Source organism: Petromyzon marinus, chromosome 51 (assembly GCF_048934315.1).
Source record: "Petromyzon marinus isolate PM22_M1 ecotype Great Lakes invasive population chromosome 51, UKy_Petmar_22M1.pri1.0, whole genome shotgun sequence".
NCBI classification, from domain to species: Eukaryota; Metazoa; Chordata; class Hyperoartia; order Petromyzontiformes; family Petromyzontidae; genus Petromyzon; species Petromyzon marinus.
The window spans coordinates 4,077,675-4,096,305 of record NC_133717.1 but is presented as its reverse complement, the minus strand read 5'-3'; the positions used below and the strand labels follow the sequence as shown (position 1 = coordinate 4,096,305).

General features: G+C 43.2%; 1 long non-coding RNA gene across 1 annotated transcript; it reads left to right on the top strand.

Annotated features, from left to right (window-relative positions):
• The first annotated feature begins 11,199 nt into the window (after positions 1-11,199).
• On the top strand, positions 11,200-17,782 carry LOC142931231 (uncharacterized). Its single transcript, XR_012947238.1, has 3 exons — positions 11,200-12,391; positions 13,291-13,468; positions 14,518-17,782. It is a non-coding gene; the product is annotated as an uncharacterized LOC142931231 (long non-coding RNA).
• Positions 17,783-18,631: the final 849 nt, after the last annotated feature.

Here is an 18,631-nt window from a genome sequence, read left to right as displayed (position 1 = left end):
GCGTGATCGTGCGCATCTCCACGGAGAGAGCGCGTGCGGCGCAGCTCATCATCCAGCGGCGGAAAGAGCCCGACCAGCCGCCCGTGAGCAAAAGAGTCAGCGACCAGCGGATCAGCTCAGCATCGGCCAGCGGAAGAAGACGGCGACCAACCTGAAGACCAGCCAACCAACGACGCAGAAGAAGACTCTACAACTCGCCCAGAATGGCGAGACTCGCTGTTAGCGACATGCTACGCCGTGCGAATGCAGCACCATTAGAAGAAGTGTCGCTCGAAAAGCATTCCGCTCTGAATCTTGATACTCAAAGGTCACTGCAGTGATAGCTAAGCTGACGAGAATCCCAGCATCAGCCACCAGAGGGTGCTCATCGCCAGAGAGAGCGCCACCAAGCGACGCCAACGGCGAGCACCTTCGCCAACAGCGACAGACGAGCTGCGGGCGCCATCTGCCGACGGATCATCGCGCCTACAGCGCACCGTGTCAACTCGTCCACCTGCTGCGGGGCCGAACTCTGGCCGACCGCGTGAAAGAAGAAAACCCCGCTGTTCGTATGATATGCACTCTGCCCCACACTGCCACCACACCACCTGGCGTCTTCTTGACGCGAAGAATTGATTCCGAACACTGGTCCACTCAACCCAATTCATATCACTCAACACACACGCGAACCATTAAGAAGCCTAATCGTCAAGTACGTGAACCATCAGTGGCCGCGAAAGCGTCGCGGCTCACCGAGTGATGAGAATACGTCGTTTTAAGTACATTAATTTTTTTATTTGTACTTCCAATCGCTTAAATAACCAATAGATTCATCAATATAAATTAAGCCTTTGAAACCTTCGCCACTAAACTCTACGCTCACGGGGAAATGAGTGTGTAAACCGGTTTCCTTATCAGACAATCTTGTCCACAAATTAATTAAAGTTCGGCCCAAGTTAAGGATCTCGTGGGAGAGCACGCACACCATCGCACGCCCTTACTCTAAGCCATTTCTTTAATTATATAATCTTGCTGATGAATCTATTGACGTATATTTGTGCCTTAGAGAATAATAATTGTTTTGACTGCCTTTTCGCATGAATATCGTCGGATGAACTTTTAAGGACTTTTTATTCGTATTTTCCGTATGCTCGTGGTACTCAGAGGAAATAATCAATGGTTCTGTTACCCAATTAACAACGTGATTATTGAGGGTTGAAAAGATGGATCAATGAATGAACATCGCCTGTAGTACTGTGCTGACAATTTCAAGTACAAGAATTTGCATATTAGAGTGTTAAGGTTTTTGTTTAGAATAGAGCACATGCATGTTTTAACGACTCTCTCTATCACCAATTAAGCTCGCGTTACGCGGTGGAATTAATCATATGTGCAGTTGCCAAAGTGATACAACGAAATCGTTGATGTTTACTGTGTTGATGCTGTGTTGAAAATTCCAAGCTTGAGAGTTCGCATGTAAAGTTAAGGTTTCGTTTAGAATAAAATTGATCAACGCAGAAGTGGTTGCGTGTTTCTTTCCTGATTTCATGCGTAGCAATCTTATTTATAAGAACTGTATTCTGTGTTGCGATCTGAATTTGGAGACCTGACATTAACACACTAATACATACTTCGTAAATGTTAAAGCAAGAATAATTGTATTACCGAGCGTTAATACGAACCTACAGTGAGGGAAACAAGTATTTGATCCCCTGCTGATTTTGTATGTTTGCCCACTGACAAAGACATGATCTGTCTATAATTTTAATGGTAGGTTTGTTTGAACAGTGAGAGACAGAATAAAAACAAGAAAATCCAGAAAAACGCATGTCAAAAATGTTATAAATTGATTTGCATTTTAATGACGGAAATAAGTATTTGACCCCCTCTCAATCAGAAAGATTTCTGGATCCCAGGTGTCTTTTATACAGGTAACAAGCTGAGATTAGGAGCACACTCTTAAAGGGAGTGCTCCTAAAGTGCTCCTCTTAAAGGGAGTGCTCCTAATCTCAGCTTGTTACCTGTATAAAAGACACCTGTCCACAGAAGCAATCAATCAATCAGATTCTAAACTCTCCTCCATGGCCAAGACAAAAAAGAGCTCTCCAAGGATGTCAGGGACAAGATTGTAGACCTACACAAGGCTGGAATGGGCTACAAGACCATTGCCAAGCAGCTTGGTGAGAAGGTGACAACAGTTGGTGCGATTATTCGCAAATGGAAGAAACACAAAAGATCTGTCAATCTCCCTCGGCCTGGGGCTCCATGCAAGATCTTACCTCGTGGAGTTGCAATTATCATGAGAACGGTGAGGAATCAGCCCAGAACTACACGTGAGGATCTTGTCAATGATCTCAAGGCAGCTGGGACCATAGTCACCAAGAAAACAATTGGTAACACACTACGCCGTGAAGGACTGAAATCCTGCAGCGCCCGCAAGGTCCCCCTGCTCAAGGGACAACTGGGTGAAAGTGTTGTGGTTAGATGAGACCAAAATGGAGCTCTTTGGCATCAACTTAACTCGTCGTGATTTAAAGCTTTCGTGACTGCAGTAATTCATATTCTTAGTTTTTTCGGTAAAGTCACGTTGAAGGGAAACAACAAAATAATAAAATATATATAAAGCAATAAAAAATTCTCACGACGTTTCGACCATAACTCAAACGGTCGTCTTCAGGTGTGTTGGTTTGCATAAATTAATTTGTAAACGGCGCATTTATTTATTTATAAAAACGTTAGCGCCACGCGCAACGATTTGGCAGTTTATTTAGGACTAGTCCATCTATATTCTGAAAAGGGGAGGGGGGAGACGAAATTTTTTATAATGTATGCTGTCTGAAAGCCACTGTAAGCGTGAACAATCAATTAAAACCTGAAATGGTTTATCAAATCTTTCCAATGATTGCTAAGATAGAATCCATCTTCTCGGTTGAAATTGTCTCTGTGCTTGTATATGTGGATAGCCTCATGAACGAATCTCTCACAGTAGCCAGATGGCTTACAAAGAACCTCTGTCTTGGAAAAGTCAATGGCATGTGAGCCTACTGAATTAGAACAATGATCTGCCACGGCCGAGGTGTTGGTCCTACCGTGTTTAAGGTCTGCTTTGTGTTCACAAATGCGGTCCGAGACATGGCGTTTGGTTTCTCCAATGTAACTACTACCACAGAGGCAACTTAGTTTGTAGACACCAGGGTATTGTGTTGTCCGGAATCACATCTTTTACAGACGGAACCAGATCACGGATTTTATGTAATGTGTTGAAACGGACCTGGATCTTGTGTTTATTCAAGATTTTGGAGATCTTTTTTGTGATCCCCGCAATGTAGGGTAAAGTGATGGTTTTGAAAGGCTCCTCAAGAGGGTTCTTCTTCATGGTTTGAGTGATAGCTTTGCGGATTGTATAGTCGGAGTAACCATTAGCCCTAAGAGCTTGGTGTACGTGCTTGAGTTCACTGCTTATGTGTTCCTGGTCGGATATGCATTGGGCTCTATGATACAGAGTCTTGATGAGAGAATTCTTCTGTGATGGATGGTGGTGGGAATCCGGTTTCAGATAAGCATCCGTATGGGTAGCTTTCCTGTAGACAGAGTGGCTCATTGAACCATCAGGTCTCTTTTTAATTAGGACATCCAAAAAAGGTATCTTGCCATCTATTTCGACTTCCATGGTAAATCTGATGGCTGGGTGTATGGAATTGATGTGGTCGAAGAATTGGTCTAGAGCAGGCCGGCCATGTGGCCAGATGACAAAAGTGTCATCCACGTACCTCTTCCATAAGGTTGGGCGCAGAGTGGCAGTCTGGATGGCGTCAGTCTCAAATTTCTCCACGAAAATGTTAGCTATAACTGGAGAAAGGGGGGAGCCCATTGGGGTGCCCTCAGTTTGTTTGTAGAAAGTTCCATTCCAAGTGAAGTATGTATTGGTTAAACAGTGTCTCACCAGGGGGGTACCTCAGTGTTTAGTCCTTGATGAACCAAGTCTTCAATGGTTGCAATGGTGTCAGGTACAGGAACCTTGGTGAATAAGGAAACTACATCAAAACTGACAAGCAGGTCGTCTGGGGACAGGGAAATACCCTTGATTGTCGATACCAGGTGAGTAGAATTTTGTACCGCAAAGGTGGTCTTTCCAGTGTAAGGACGCAGGATTTCAGACAAAAAACGAGCTAGTTTGTAGGTGGGGGAGCCGATAGTAGAGATTATGGGACGAAGGGGTGTATCTACTTTATGTATTTTTGGTAAGCCGTATAATCTTGGTGGCCTGGCAGCAGAAGGTTTCAACGAAAACTGTTTAAATTGATCAATTAATGCGGTTGAATCAGAAATTATTTTGTTGGTTTGTGTGACGAGGCTGTTGGTGGGATCTCTTTTTATTTTTGTATAACTACCATCGTCGAGTAATTCTTTAATTTTGTTGTTGTATTCTATTTTATCCATGATGACGGTAGCATTGCCTTTGTCAGCTGAGAGGACTACAATATCATTCCTCTTTTTTTAATTTATATAATTCAAAGCGCTCATCTTTGCTGCGGTTGCTAGCTGGCATCTTAGCGTTTTTGAGGGTTGCAGCGATTTCAGATCTTGCTACGTCTGCAGCGATGTGACCCAGGCCCCTGAGAGCAACGTCTACTTGGGCAATTATATCATTAACTGGCATGTGTTTAGGTGTGACTGCAAAGTTTAGACCTTTAGCTAAAACGGATTTCAGACCATCGGAAATAGAACTGTTACTGCGATTAATTACGACTTTGTTAACGTCTAACTTTTTGGTGTGTGGGTCCGGTCTTTTGTTGAAGAGGAGGTTAAATTTGGAAATCAGGTTTTCCTTACATTTGGTCGACATAGTAGCAGCTGAAGAGGCAGTCATATTGTCTACATGTTCCCAATCCGATGTGGACATTGTTGCCGTCAATGATAAGTGTGATTTGTAGAGTGTCTTGTCTAACTGATCTAGTTCGGTGCGTATAAGTCTGATTTTTTCTGAGATAAGAGCTAAGCTAGTTTTTAAAAGAATTCGTTTCGCATTAGAAGAAGTTACAGCAGCAGAGGTCAGTGTAAATGCGATTGGTATTACCCCAGAGTCGCGGCATCTCTTCAGGAAGGTGAAAGACTCGATCAGCTGAGCTTTCTTATCCCGGAGTTTGTTGAAGGATCTTAAAGTTATGTAAAAACCCTCCCCGTAGAGGCGAGTAAATTTTGATTTAAAGCTTTCGTGACAGCAGTAATTCATATTCTTAGTTTTTTCGGTAAAGTCACGTTGAAGGGAAACAACAAAATAATAAAATATATATAAAACAATAAATTTCGTCTCCCCCCTCCTCTTTTCAGAATATAGATGGACTAGTCCTAAATAAACTGCCAAATCGTTGCGCTAACGTTTTTATAAATAAATAAATGCGCCGTTTACAAATACATTTATGAAAACCAACACACCTGAAGACGACCGTTTGAGTTATGGTCGAAACGTCGTGAGAATTTTTTATTGTTTTATATATATTTTATTATTTTGATGTTTCCCTTCAACGTGACTTTACCGAAAAAAATAAGAATATTAACTCGTCGTGTTTGGGGGAGGAGGAATGCTGCCTATGACCCCAAGAACACCATCCCCACCGTCAAACATGGAGGTGGAAACATTATGCTTTGGGGGTGTTTTTCTGCTAAGGGGACAGGACAACTTCACCGCATCAAAGGGACGATAGACGGGGCCATGTACCGTCAAATCTTGGGTGAGAACCTCCTTCCCTCAGCCAGGGCATTGAAAATGGGTCGTGGATGAGTATTCCAGCATAACAATGACCCAAAACACACGGCCAAGGCAACAAAGGAGTGACTCAAGAAGAAGCACATTAAGGTCCTGGAGTGGCCTAGCTAGTCTCCAGACCTTAATCCCATAGAAAATCTGTGGAGGGAGCTAAAGGTTCGAGTTGCCAACCTTCAGCCTCGAAACCTTAATGACTTGGAGAAGATCTGCAAGGAGGAGTGGGACAAAATCCCTCCTGGTGGCCAACTACAAGAAACGTCTGACCTCTGTGATTGCCAACAAGGGTTTTGCCAACAAGTACTATGTCATGTTTTGCAGAGGGGTCAAATACTAATTTCCCTAATTAAAATGCAAATCAATTTATAACATTTTTGACATGCGTTTTTCTGGATTTTGTTGTTGTTATTCTGTCTCTCACTGTTCAAATAAACCTACCATTAAAAATATAGACAGATCATGTCTTTGTCAGTGGGCAAACATACAAAATCAGCAGGGGATCAAATACTTGTTTCCCTCACTGTAGGTTCGTATTAACGCTCGGTAATACAATTATTCTCGCTTTAACATTTACTGAGTATGTATTAGTGTGTTTACGTCAGGTCTCCAAATTCAGATCGCAGCACAGAATACAGTTCTTATAAATAAGATTGTTACGCATGAAATCAGGAAAGAAACACGCAACCACTTCTGCGTTGATCAATTTTATTCTAAACGAAACCTTAACTTTACATGCGAACTCTCAAGCTTGGAATTTTCAACACAGCATCAACACAGTAAACATCAACGATTGCGTTGTATCACTTTGGCAACTGCACATATGATTAATTCCACCGCGTAACGTGAGCTTAATTGGTGATAGAGAGAGTCGTTAAAACATGCATGTGCTCTATTCTCAACAAAAACCTTAACACTCTAATATGCAAATTCTTGTACTTTAAATTGTCAGCACAGTACTACAGGCGATGTTCATTCATTGATCCATCTTTTCAACCCTCAATAATCACGTTGTAATTGGGTAACAGAACAATTGATTATTTCCTCTGAGTACCACGAGCATACGGAAAATACGAATAAAAAGTCCTTAAAAGTTCATCCGACGATATTCATGCGAAAAGGCAGTCAAAACAATTATTATTCTCTAAGGCACAAATATACGTAAATAGATTCATTGGCAAGATTATATAATTAAAGAAATGGCTTAGAGTAAGGGCGTGCGATGGTGTGCGTGTTCTCCCACGAGATCCTTAACTTGGGCCGAACTTTAATTAATTTGTGGACAAGATTGTCTGATAAGGAAACCGGTTTACACACTCATTTCCCCGTGAGCGTAGAGTTTCGTGGCGAAGGTTTCAAAGGCTTAATTTATATTGATGAATCTATTGGTAATTTATGCGATTGGAAGTACAAATTACAAAAAAAAATAATGTACTTAAAACGACGTATTCTCATCACTCGGTGAGCCGCGATGCCTTCGTTGCCACTGATGGTTCACGTACTTGACGATTAGGCTTCTTAATGGTTCGTGTGTGTGTTGAGTGATATGAATTGGGTTGAGTGGACCAGTGTTCGGAATCAATTCTTTGCGTCAAGAAGACGCCAGGTGGTGTGGTGGCAGTGTGGGGCAGAGTGCATATCATACGAACAGCGGGGTTTTCTTCTTTCACGCGGTCGGCCGGAGTTCGGCCCCGCAGCAGGTGGACGAGTTGACACGGTGCGCTGTAGGCGCGATGATCCGTCGGCAGACGGCGCCCGCAGCTCGTCTGTTGCTGTTGTCGAAGGTGCTCGCCGTTGGCGTCGCTTGGTGGCGCTCTCTCTGGCGATGAGCACCCTGTGGTGGCTGATGCTGGGATTCTCGACAGCTTAGCTATCACTGCAGTGACCTTTGAGTGTCAAGGTTCAGAGCAGAATGCTTTTCGAGCGATACTTCTTCTGATGGTGCTGCATTCGCACGGCGTAGCATGTCGCTAAACAGCGAGTCTCGCCATTCTGGGCGAGTTGTAGAGTCTTCTTCTGCGTCGTTGGTTGGCTGGTCTTCAGGTTGGTCGCCGTCTTCTTCCGCTGGCCGATGCTGAGCTGATCCGCTGGTCGCTGACTCTTTTGCTCACGGGCGGCTGGTCGGGCTCTTTCCGCCGCTGGATGATGAGCTGCGCCGCACGCGCTCTCTCCGTGGAGATGCGCACGATCACGCTCGCCGCTGGTTCGCTGGCACTCTTGCTCACGGGCGGCTGGTTGCGCTGCAGCTGGGAGCTGGCATTCGATGTAGAAATAAAAGTCTTTGAGCGATACTTCGTCTTTCAGCTCTGAACTCACGCTCGTTGATACATCGCTACTCGGCGAGCCTCGCCATCCTCAGTTGATCGCGGGGCCCCTTGGAGCCGGCCGCTCGCCGCCCTCTTCTGGTGCTCGCCGAGCTGTGCCTTGTTGAACTGTCGAGAACTATTGTCGCTCACTCTCAAAACTTGAAAATTGTGTTTGCACACCTCTTACACAACTCTGATAGCTTAGTACAATACAGCTTATCGCAATCCTCGATTCTGCAAGCGACTCAAAACATCAGGATGAATGTAGAATAACTTTCAACGATACTCTATCGGTCCATGCCGAACTCAGCACCTAAAATCACCTCGCCCCTCTACTCTGCGGGGGACAGCACCCATTGCTAATGTCTCGAAGCCATGCCTCGGAGCTGGCTTGATGTCCTCTTCCGATCTGCCGTTGTCCCTTGCCGAGTTTAAATCTGAAATTCTCTCTCCTCTCTCCGCGTCTCTTGCGAGAGAGAAAAAAAACAGATGCCCACTCTGCGTTGTGGGGGTGGGGGGTGTAGTCCGTGTGTGTATCATTAAGTCCAGCACAGTTTGTACAGATGGCCCCCGCGATAATAAATTTCCCTCGCTCTGGTGTTAAATTCCTGCTCTCCCGTGCTGTGGGAAGACAAAGGCGGCCGGGAGGCTCCTTCCTATGGACCACAGTCTATCTTGGCTGTGTAATCCCGTCCCATTCTGCCTGATTCCATCTCGATAACCCTTGATGTCACATTGCATCGTTATTATCTGTTTCTGTTCCCAAGATTTGTGATTTAACATTGTATTAACTTTTGCTCCTCGCCTGTATCCGAGGGTCCGGGCTATTATGTATGAGTTATTTCTTTTAATTTATTCCTGATGTCCTGAGGTTAGAGAATTCGTTTTGACTTAGAAATAACTCTGACTGCCAGAACTATTCTTGAGGCTTCGGTCATTTAGTATCGAATTAATAAATGGGTAATGATTCACTGATGTAGATTGTGGCCTGGTTTTTTTTTTGTTCTATTCGGTAAAGTCACGTAGGTTAAAAATCAAATAACAAAAATCACGACGTTTCGGCCACAACACAAGTGGCCTTCACCAGGTGAAGGGACCGTGCTGTCATGAGGGCAGCGTTGGAGTGAAAACAGCCAAGCCCAGGTCGCGTCCTTTAAGCTGTGTGGGAGGAAGTAAAAACGCTTTGACAAAGGAATTAGCATAAAAACGAATATGATGTAGGTAGGAGGTGTATGGACCATGATGGACCAGGCGCGGGTGGGGACCATGACGGACCAGCAGCGGGGGGGGTAGAGTGAGTGAGTGGAGTGAGTGAGTGGAGTGAGTGGAGTGAGTGAGTGAGTGGAGTGAGTGAGTGAGTGGAGTGAGTGAGTAGAGTGAGTGAGTGGAGTGAGTGAGTGGAGTGAGTGGAATGAGTGAGTGGAGTGAGTGAGTGGAGTGAGTGAGTGAGTGGAGTGAGTGAGTGAGTGGAGTGAGTGAGTGAGTGGAGTGAGTGGAGTAAGTGAGTGGAGTAAGTGAGTGGAGTGAGTGGAATGAGTGGAGTGAGTGAGTGAGTGGAGTGAGTGAGTGAGTGGAGTGAGTGAGTGAGTGGAGTGAGTGGAGTAAGTGAGTGGAGTGAGTGGAATGAGTGGAGTGAGTGGAATGAGTGGAGTGAGTGAGTGAGTGGAGTGAGTGAGTGAGTGGAGTGAGTGAGTGGAGTGAGTGAGTGAGTGGAGTGAGTGAGTGGAGTGAGTGAGTGGAGTGAGTGAGTGAGTGGAGTGAGTGAGTGAGTGGAGTGAGTGAGTGGAGTGAGTGAGTAGAGTGAGTGAGTGGAGTGAGTGGAGTGAGTGGAGTGAGTGCAGTGAGTGAGTGGAGTGAGTGAGTGGAGTGAGTGAGTGGAATGAGTGAGTGGAGTGAGTGAGTGGATTGAGTGAGTGAGTGGAGTGAGTGGAGTGAGTGAGTGGAGTGAGTGAGTGGAATGAATGAGTGGAGTGAGTGAGTGGATTGAGTGAGTGAGTGGAGTGAGTGAGTGAGTGCAGTGAGTGAGTGGAGTGAGTGAGTGGAGAGAAATAAGCAGTTGTGATTGTTTGGGATACCACTACTTGAAAAAATATCTTGTACCATTGGAAATTAGTTTAATGTTTGGTTTGATTTAGAACATGTTTCAATGATTGCTTAATTTGAAACCATCCTCTCGGTTGAAATTGTGTCTGTGTTTGTAATTCAGATTTGAAACCATCCTCTCGGTTGAAATTGTGTATGTGTTTGTAAATCAGATTTGAAACCATCCTCTCGGTTGAAATTGTGTTTGTGTTTGTAAATCAGATTTACAAACACACAGACAATCATTGGAACATGTTCTAAATCAAACCAAACATTAAACTAATTTTCAATGGTACAAGATATTTTTTCAAGTAGTGGTATCCCAAACAATCACAACTGCTTATTTCTCTCCACTCACTCCACTCACTCACTGCACTCACTCCACTCACTCACTCACTCCACTCACTCCACTCACTCACTCTACTCACTCACTCCACTCACTCACTCACTCCACTCACTCACTCCAATCACTCACTCCACTCACTCACTCTACTCCCCCCCCACCCCCCCGCTGCTGGTCCGTCATGGTCCCCACCCGCCCCTGGCCCATCATGGTCCATGTACCTCCTACGTACATCATGCTCATGTTTATGCTAATTCCTGTGTCAAAGCGTTTTTGTTTCCTCCCACACAGCTTAAAGGACGCGACCTGGGCTTGGCTGTTTTCATTCCAACGCTGTCCTCATGACAGCACGGTCCCTTCACCTGATGAAGGCCACTTGTGTTATGGTCGAAACGTCGTAAGAATTTTTATTGTTTTATATATATTATTATTATTTTATTGTTTCCCTTCAACGTGACTTTACCGAAAGAGCTAAGAATATGTCGTGATTTTTGTTATTTTATTTTTTACCTACGTGACTTTACCGAATAGAACCAAAGAGTATGGATCCTTGCAGTCACGAAAGCTTCAAATCTATAATTGTGGCCTGGTTTTAAATTGGAGTGAGTGTGAGGATTGATAATGTTAGCTTATCCTTGTAGTTGAGTTCAGAACTTTAACCGTTGTTTTAATAGCAAAGAAGAGCACAATTGTTTAAACTCGCTTGTGCGCGTGGCGTCACAACTTAGCGGGCTGACGGAGGGGGGGGGTCCCTGAAGCCTGGAATTCCCCCTTCCCTTTTTGTGACCCCGGGCGGCTGTGTTACATCAAATAGGTGAATTGTACTTTGGCAATCTGGAGATTTTTCAAATAGTCGCTAACCTCCCTTTGCAACGGAGGGCTTTATTTATTTATTTTTATGGCCTTTTTACGATCTCTCAGGTGATCATCACCTGATCATGACCGTTTGTGTTATGGTCGAAACGTCGTGAGAATTTTATTGTTTTATATATATTTTATTGTTTCCCTTCAACGTGACTTTACCGAAAGAGCTAAGAATATGAATTACTGCAGTCACGAAAGCTTTAAATAAAAATTTGATTTTGAAAATGTTGAACTTCTGGTCAAAACCAGCTACTACTGGCCAAGACTAATTGGAGAATCTTTCGAAATTGAAAGAATTATAAATAATTGTAACCGTTCAGATAGCTACCTCCTTAGTGCTGCGTGGAAGAGAATAATCAAATAATACATTATTTAAATGCATGCCAATAAAGGGCACCATATTTCAATAGGGATTACCGTTGGTACAGCTATTTTAATACACAGAATGGACAGGAAGGACAAGATGAAAGGGCTCTCATAATGCACATGCATGATGTACGTTGACTCATAATTCTCCCCCCCCCCCCTCCCCCACTTTGCGCAAGAGCGCAGAAGTGTAATCACCACATCTACGCCTCTATATAAGGAACGAAACATTTAGACTTCTCCACAAATCTGGCTGTCGCCTGATGAAGCTAGTTGTAATTACTGGCGAAACGTCATACTCAGATTGTAAATGTTGTGGCTTGTCTCTCCAACACACCGGTGTGCTGTACTCGTGACGAATTGGCATGTTCTGTTTACGTGACAACCCTTACTAGTTGGCTGTGTTGGGTGGTGGAGGGTTTTAACGACACATTTATATATTTACGCGATCTAACCCAAAAAACCTCTTATGGATATTGGTCTCAAAAGCCTCCGTGTTAAACTCGGTTATAACTGTTTTTGTACTGTACGCGATGTTGTTGCTGCTTGCTAAGACATCTGACTCGGTTATAACTGTGTTAGGTTTTGTACTGTACACGATATTCACGTAAAATGTTTTCTCATTTCCTGTTTCAGAATATGGCTTCAGTTTGGAGTACTACAAAGTTGACCCAATACCAGCCAGCAGAGGTATTTATTAATTCTTAATTTACCGGTTTATGAACTGACCATCCTTTGGTTCATGCGCTTCTTGTACAAATTCCGTGAGTAATACAAAAATGGGTAAATTATTATTTTATGACAGTAATTGTAAGTTCAAAACGTGATTTCACGAACTACTATTGTTTTGCCAAATATAGTGCCTAGCGTAAATCCTTGTGTATTAGAGACATCTTCATCTAGCAAGTAATAGACCATGGTTGATAAATATTACAATGATAGATTAATCTATGAAGATGGAAAATAATGATTGACGTTCTCTGGTCTGACACTGGTGAAACTAGACCCTAAAGAAGGCTGTCTTTGGTACGGCTATTTTAGTACAAGCAATGGACAGGAAGTACCAGATCAATGGGCTCGCATAATGTGCACGCATAATGTACGTTGATTCATTAATCCTCCCCCCCCCACCTTGGACAAGAAGAGTGCACAAGTGTTGTCATCACATCTACGCCTCTATATAAGGAACGAAACAGGTGGACTTCTCCACAAATCTGGCTGACGCCTGATGAAGCTAGTTGTGATTACTAGCAAAACATATTCTTTGGGTCTTTCGGTAAAGTCACGTAGATGGTTCAAAGAAAATAACCATCTACGTGACTTTACCTAAAGACCCAAATAATTTGAATTCCTGCAGTCACGAAAACTTTAAGTCAAGATTTACTAGCAAAACGTCGTACTCAGATTGTAAATGTTGTGGCTTGTCTCTCCAACACACCGGTGTGCTGTACTAGTGATGAATCGGCATGTTCTGTTTACGTGACAACTCGTACTAATGATGGCGGGTTTGACTAGACTTTTCTATATTTACGCGATCTAACCCAAAAAAAACTGTATTATAGAAGTAATTGTGTTTTGTCGTTTTTCAGAATGTGGCTGGATCCCCGTAGCAGAACGCAGAGTGAACAGCCGGATCGTGGGAGGCTACGAAGCAAGGCTCTGAGAATGGCCCTGGCAAGAGAGCCTGCACAACTTCAACAGACTGACCTGTGGGGGCTCCCTCTTCAGTGACCGCTGGGTTGTGAGTGCTGCTCATTGCTTCCAGAGGTGAGCGTTTCTGTTGCTTCACATGTATTGTGAACACTTTACTCTGAGCTATAAATGCTCTGATACGTGCATTGTCCTTGTACTGTTCGCCTTTTGACGTTCTCTGGTCTGTCACTGGTGAAACTAGGTGCTAAAGAAGGCTGTCTCTGGTGTAGGCCAAAGACAATGCATATATTATTATCAGAGCAAGTTTATTTGCATGTTCACCACAAGTACGTGTGGTTAATACAAACTTGATTCCTTGCTAAACGTGTTTGAACATCTTAACACCTTAAATTTTAATTTAAAGCTTTCGTGACTGCAGGGATTCATATTCTTGGTTCTTTCGGTAAAGTCACGTAGAAAGCACCAATAATATCTTAACACCTGTTTTATTGCCAGAAAGGGTAAACCCTATTTTTATTTGTCATACTTTAAAAGGATGCATTGTGTTAAATGTTACACACACAGCAGACAAATTTGATAATCACAACTTGCAGCCCTTTAACAGACCGCTTTTGGGATGAAGGCCTTCGCACACCGTGTTGGTCATGGGGTGTTGTTCGGCCATACCTCACCACACTGGTCACGAATAACTGTATCTGTGGTTGGGAATCAAGCTTGGGGAATTAAAACGTGGGTCAACAGGTTCGTAAGTGCAGTGTGCTAACCAATGAACCACCGCTGCTCCCACTCACACAATGAATCACAACACCATTAGAAGATATTTTTGTAGAATTTTATTGCAGAAAGAGTTATGAATATAAGTGGAATAGGGATGAAGCATCTCAGATTTTTTTCACATTCAGGTATGATTTTTCAAAGTGCACTTGCAATCGTGATGCGTGCCGGCGCCACAGTCCAAATTTGCTTACTTGTAAAACTGACCCACACCAATTACTCAGTTGAGATTATACAGAGCAGCAGTCATCACCCCTACCGAAAGAACTTGGCAGGACCCTCCTGAAAAAGTCCTGAGACTCAATGAGGCTTACCTTGGTAAAAAAAAAAAACATAATGCCCTATATTATTTTATGCTGACTGTGGTGGCTGTGTATTTACCCCCCTAGTAACAACCCAAACACCTGGACGGTATACCTGGGCCTGCACTCTCAGAACGATCTCAGCGCTTCAACTGTCGTGGCCAGAAGCGTCAACAGAATCCTCATCCACGAGCGCTACAACGGAAGCAGCCATGACTATGACATTGCTCTTATGGAGCTGTCAGAACTTGTTTCCTTCATCGATTACATAGAGCCAGTTTTGCCTCCCACCTCGCTTTCAGAAGTTTCCCTACCCAGGGAAATCATGCTTCATTTCTGGTTGGGGAAAAATTTTGAAGGTGGTAAGTCCATAGGTGAAATATTCCAAACCTGGGAAAACACGTGATTTCAGAAGATACTTTGACCACTAAATAGAGCATAGTTTGAGATATTATTTAGTATCCATAGCTCAGTGTCTATGGTGTAAGAACAAAGCAACCACAGTATTGTCATGTTTTGAGCCTCCACACGACCCGATTAACATTCTAATAAAATCGATCTTCTCATAGAAAGCAGTTCCCTTCTGTTTAAACTCAGGATTACAACCCTTGAGTTGTTTACATTGGGTTAAATGTAGCACCTCTAATGTACAACATATACAAATATCAAAAAATCCATTGCTATGCCCACGATTCAAGGCATGTATCGTGATTTTAATGTATGAATCGGTGCAATGTTATTTTCCGACGGCACAAGTTAAACATAATCGATAGTTGAACATTTATTTTATTTCGGGGGAATGTTTGTATAATGAAAAACAAATATAATATACACATCTCTTCTACTGAACAATTCCTTTAATTTAATGGAGGCTCAAATTTTTGTTCGGAAACATTTTTTTGTAAAAATCCTTTGGAATAATGATGGCAGTCGGGTAGCAGAGCTCTCTGGTGCTCGAGGAATATCTTAAATAGGCATTAAGCTGATATACAGGTGATATGTTGTTAACATTTAAATGTACCACAATCTAAGTCTTGATGAAATATAGTACTTCACTTTAAGATGTTTTCTTGTTCGTGTTTTTGTTTTTTTGTTTGTTGTGGTTGCACCCGATTCAAGAGCCGAATGGCTCACAGGGCTATACCAAAGTAAATAAATAACTGGAACTGAAACACGGTTTCCAACACGAATTCTTGTCCTGAACAGGCTGCACACCCGACCAGCTTCAGGAGGCTTCAGTAGAGATCTTCAAGACGTGCGTCACCCCAGGGCCGCAGGCCTATAGCCCATCTCTAATCACCAACAGGATGCTGTGTGCAGGGTACCTCGAAGGAGGGGTGGACACCTGCCAAGTGAGCTGCCATAACAACCAACAAGATGCAATTTTGATTTAAAGCTTTCGTGACTGCAGTGATTCATATTCTTGGTTCTTTCGGTGAAGTCACGTTGAAGGGAAACTAAAATATATGCGAGAATTGTATTGTTTTATATATTTTATTATTTGTTTCCCTTCAACGTGACTTTACCGAAAGAACCAAGAATATGCAACTCTCTTGCCTAAAAACCATCTGGAGCACATGACGACTATGGGCTCAATTATGTTCCACCAGGGGGAACTCGGAAAGCAAACTTCTCCAATCAATTCATGAACACATTTTGGTACCAATTTACTGGAAGGAGCGTGGGTGGGCCAACATCAACTCGACCTTCAACAACAATGTCCTCCTTCAGGATCCCAGTCCCATTGAACATTTCAAGCTGGCCTCAGTTGTACTGCTCTTTGCATTGAACATTTAAACCTAATTATCGGGCCTTTTGACATCCCCTCTTTGGTATCATGACATGCCATTGCTTATACTGGATCACTGTAATCATCGCTCCATCAGGCCTCCTTGTTCGTCAGTCAACTTCTAACATTGGTGTCGTGTGTGTCTGTTGCAGGGAGACTCTGGGGGTCTCTTGGTTTGCCAGGACTCAAACGGCCGCTGGTTTTGGTACCTCTCTGGAATCACCAGCTGGGGCTATGGCTGTGCACGGGCTTACCAGCCAGGTGTTTACAGCAGGGTCACCAAATTCTTGGACTGGATTCACCAGAACATGCAGTAGTCTATTATACCATCCTGCACCGATATAATACTATAGATCATGGATATTAATGATGGGAACTGTAAATCAAAATAATTGATGCAGGCAATCAATATGTAAAAAATAAACGCATTGTAAATTGTTGTTAAAATGTTCATTTATATCGCTGAATACTATATTTTAACTGCACCAGAATGTAACAAGGTTTGCAAGTCAATAGATGAACAAAGGTTTTGGGTCAAATCAGACAACTCTGATAGTTGTTTACATGGTATTTTGGTTTTGCAACACCTGTAATGGGGCCTGGCAGAGCAAAAATGCATATGATGTTAAAACCACTGGACCAAGGTGGAAGGGTGATTGTTGGCATTGGCAGGAGATGAATACAGAACTTTATATTTTTCAATGTTGCTTAATTCTGTCAACATTGACACAATGGACAATTGATGGACTGTCTAAAATATTTGACCCAACCTGATTATACATGACAGCAAAATTAATTGCTGTCTAAACTATATACGATGCATTTATTTGTTATATTTTGACCTGTGCCATCAACTCGCATCTCTCATACATTAATTGCAATGGCTGTTGAGCAGTAGGGGTACTCAGGCGATCTATAGATCTTCTAGGGGACCACTGCAATGATCGGCGCATCCAGACGAGATGATGCGTTCCACAGGGAGAACGTCCTTCATGGAGGTTGTCTAAGAGTGTGTCCGTGGCAAGGTTATCGGTGATTTACCTTCACCTTCCCTGGTCAACACAGCCCATGAGTTTGTGAGTTTTGGTTTAATAACTACATAAAAAAGAGTGGTTTTGCACAAGGAGGCTGCAAAAAAAACAAGTTTGTGATGCAATTCGCTTGTCACATTAAAGTTACTTAAGACGCCTCTGTGTAAATGGCCTGATATCAAAACCATTGTCATAGTGTGCATAAGGAAACTATGGGGAAATGTAATGAAGAAAATACTTTATGGAAATATAAAAAAAAAACATTTTAACTGTTTTTGTGGTATTCCAAAAATCATGGCATATTTTATTGGGTAAGATGGTTTACTAGTTGGGGTTTGAAAATGGCAATGATCCTTCATAATGTGAAAGACTGAAAGCTGCTCTTATGAAATTTAAACTTTCTTTTTAAAAACTGATTCACACAAAGCGACATGCTATTTGCCACAGCAATCCGTAATTTATCTAATGCATTTGGAAATCGATGTATGCTTAATAGTAATCTGGTGAATAAAGATTTAAAATGTGTAAAGTATAACATGTGTGTGCCTGGGTGACTTTTGGTCAAATCTTGAGATTAGGGATCTTATAAAAAGTTATACGACTTTCTATCAAAACCTCCGCCGCAGGGGCCGATCTTGACACTGCTGGCACAAGTCATCAACGAGTCCAATCAGTTCCAAATCGTCTTGTGCCACATCAGTCCATCTCTTTTCGAGCCTGTGCCACACCTGTTTAGACCCAACTAGTCAAACAGAAGCTGATTCGGCATGCCGTAGATGTGCATGCAGGATATATGACCCAGACAACTCAGCCCTCGCTTGACAGAGGGGCTCACTGATGATGGGAATGCATCCAGATCTTTGAAGGATCTGTGAGCTCACACAATCGTCTGGTTAAACCCAGGATAGATTGTAGGCAGGCTAGCCTGAATGTTTAAAACCGGCACAGATGTTCCATTCGAGGGCTCCACATTTCGCAAGCTTAGAGAAGTGACAACTGTGGTGGAGAAAACCCAGAGCTTTGAAGTGATAGACCAAGTTCCTTCCACACAGCGTTATGCAGATAATGAAAATATACTGCCGCTCGAGTGATTCGTATTGAGGCATGGGCTCCCAAAACAGGAGCTAGTCATAATCACACTACCCAGGTATGGAGCATTTTATGAAATAAAATACCCAGGCAGGTGCTTTGTGTTTGTGGGGCTGATGGTAAGGCATCATCTATTCGTAGCGTGCACCTATGAAGGCCGGAAGAGTTCACAAGGTGTTGGATGGCCAGCACCATGGCAAACCGCCTTTGTCTCCGCAGTTGCGATGCTTACCACACCAGGTACTCATTTGAGGCTGAGTCGACCTTGGGGAGGCCCAAGATCGGTTCAGAT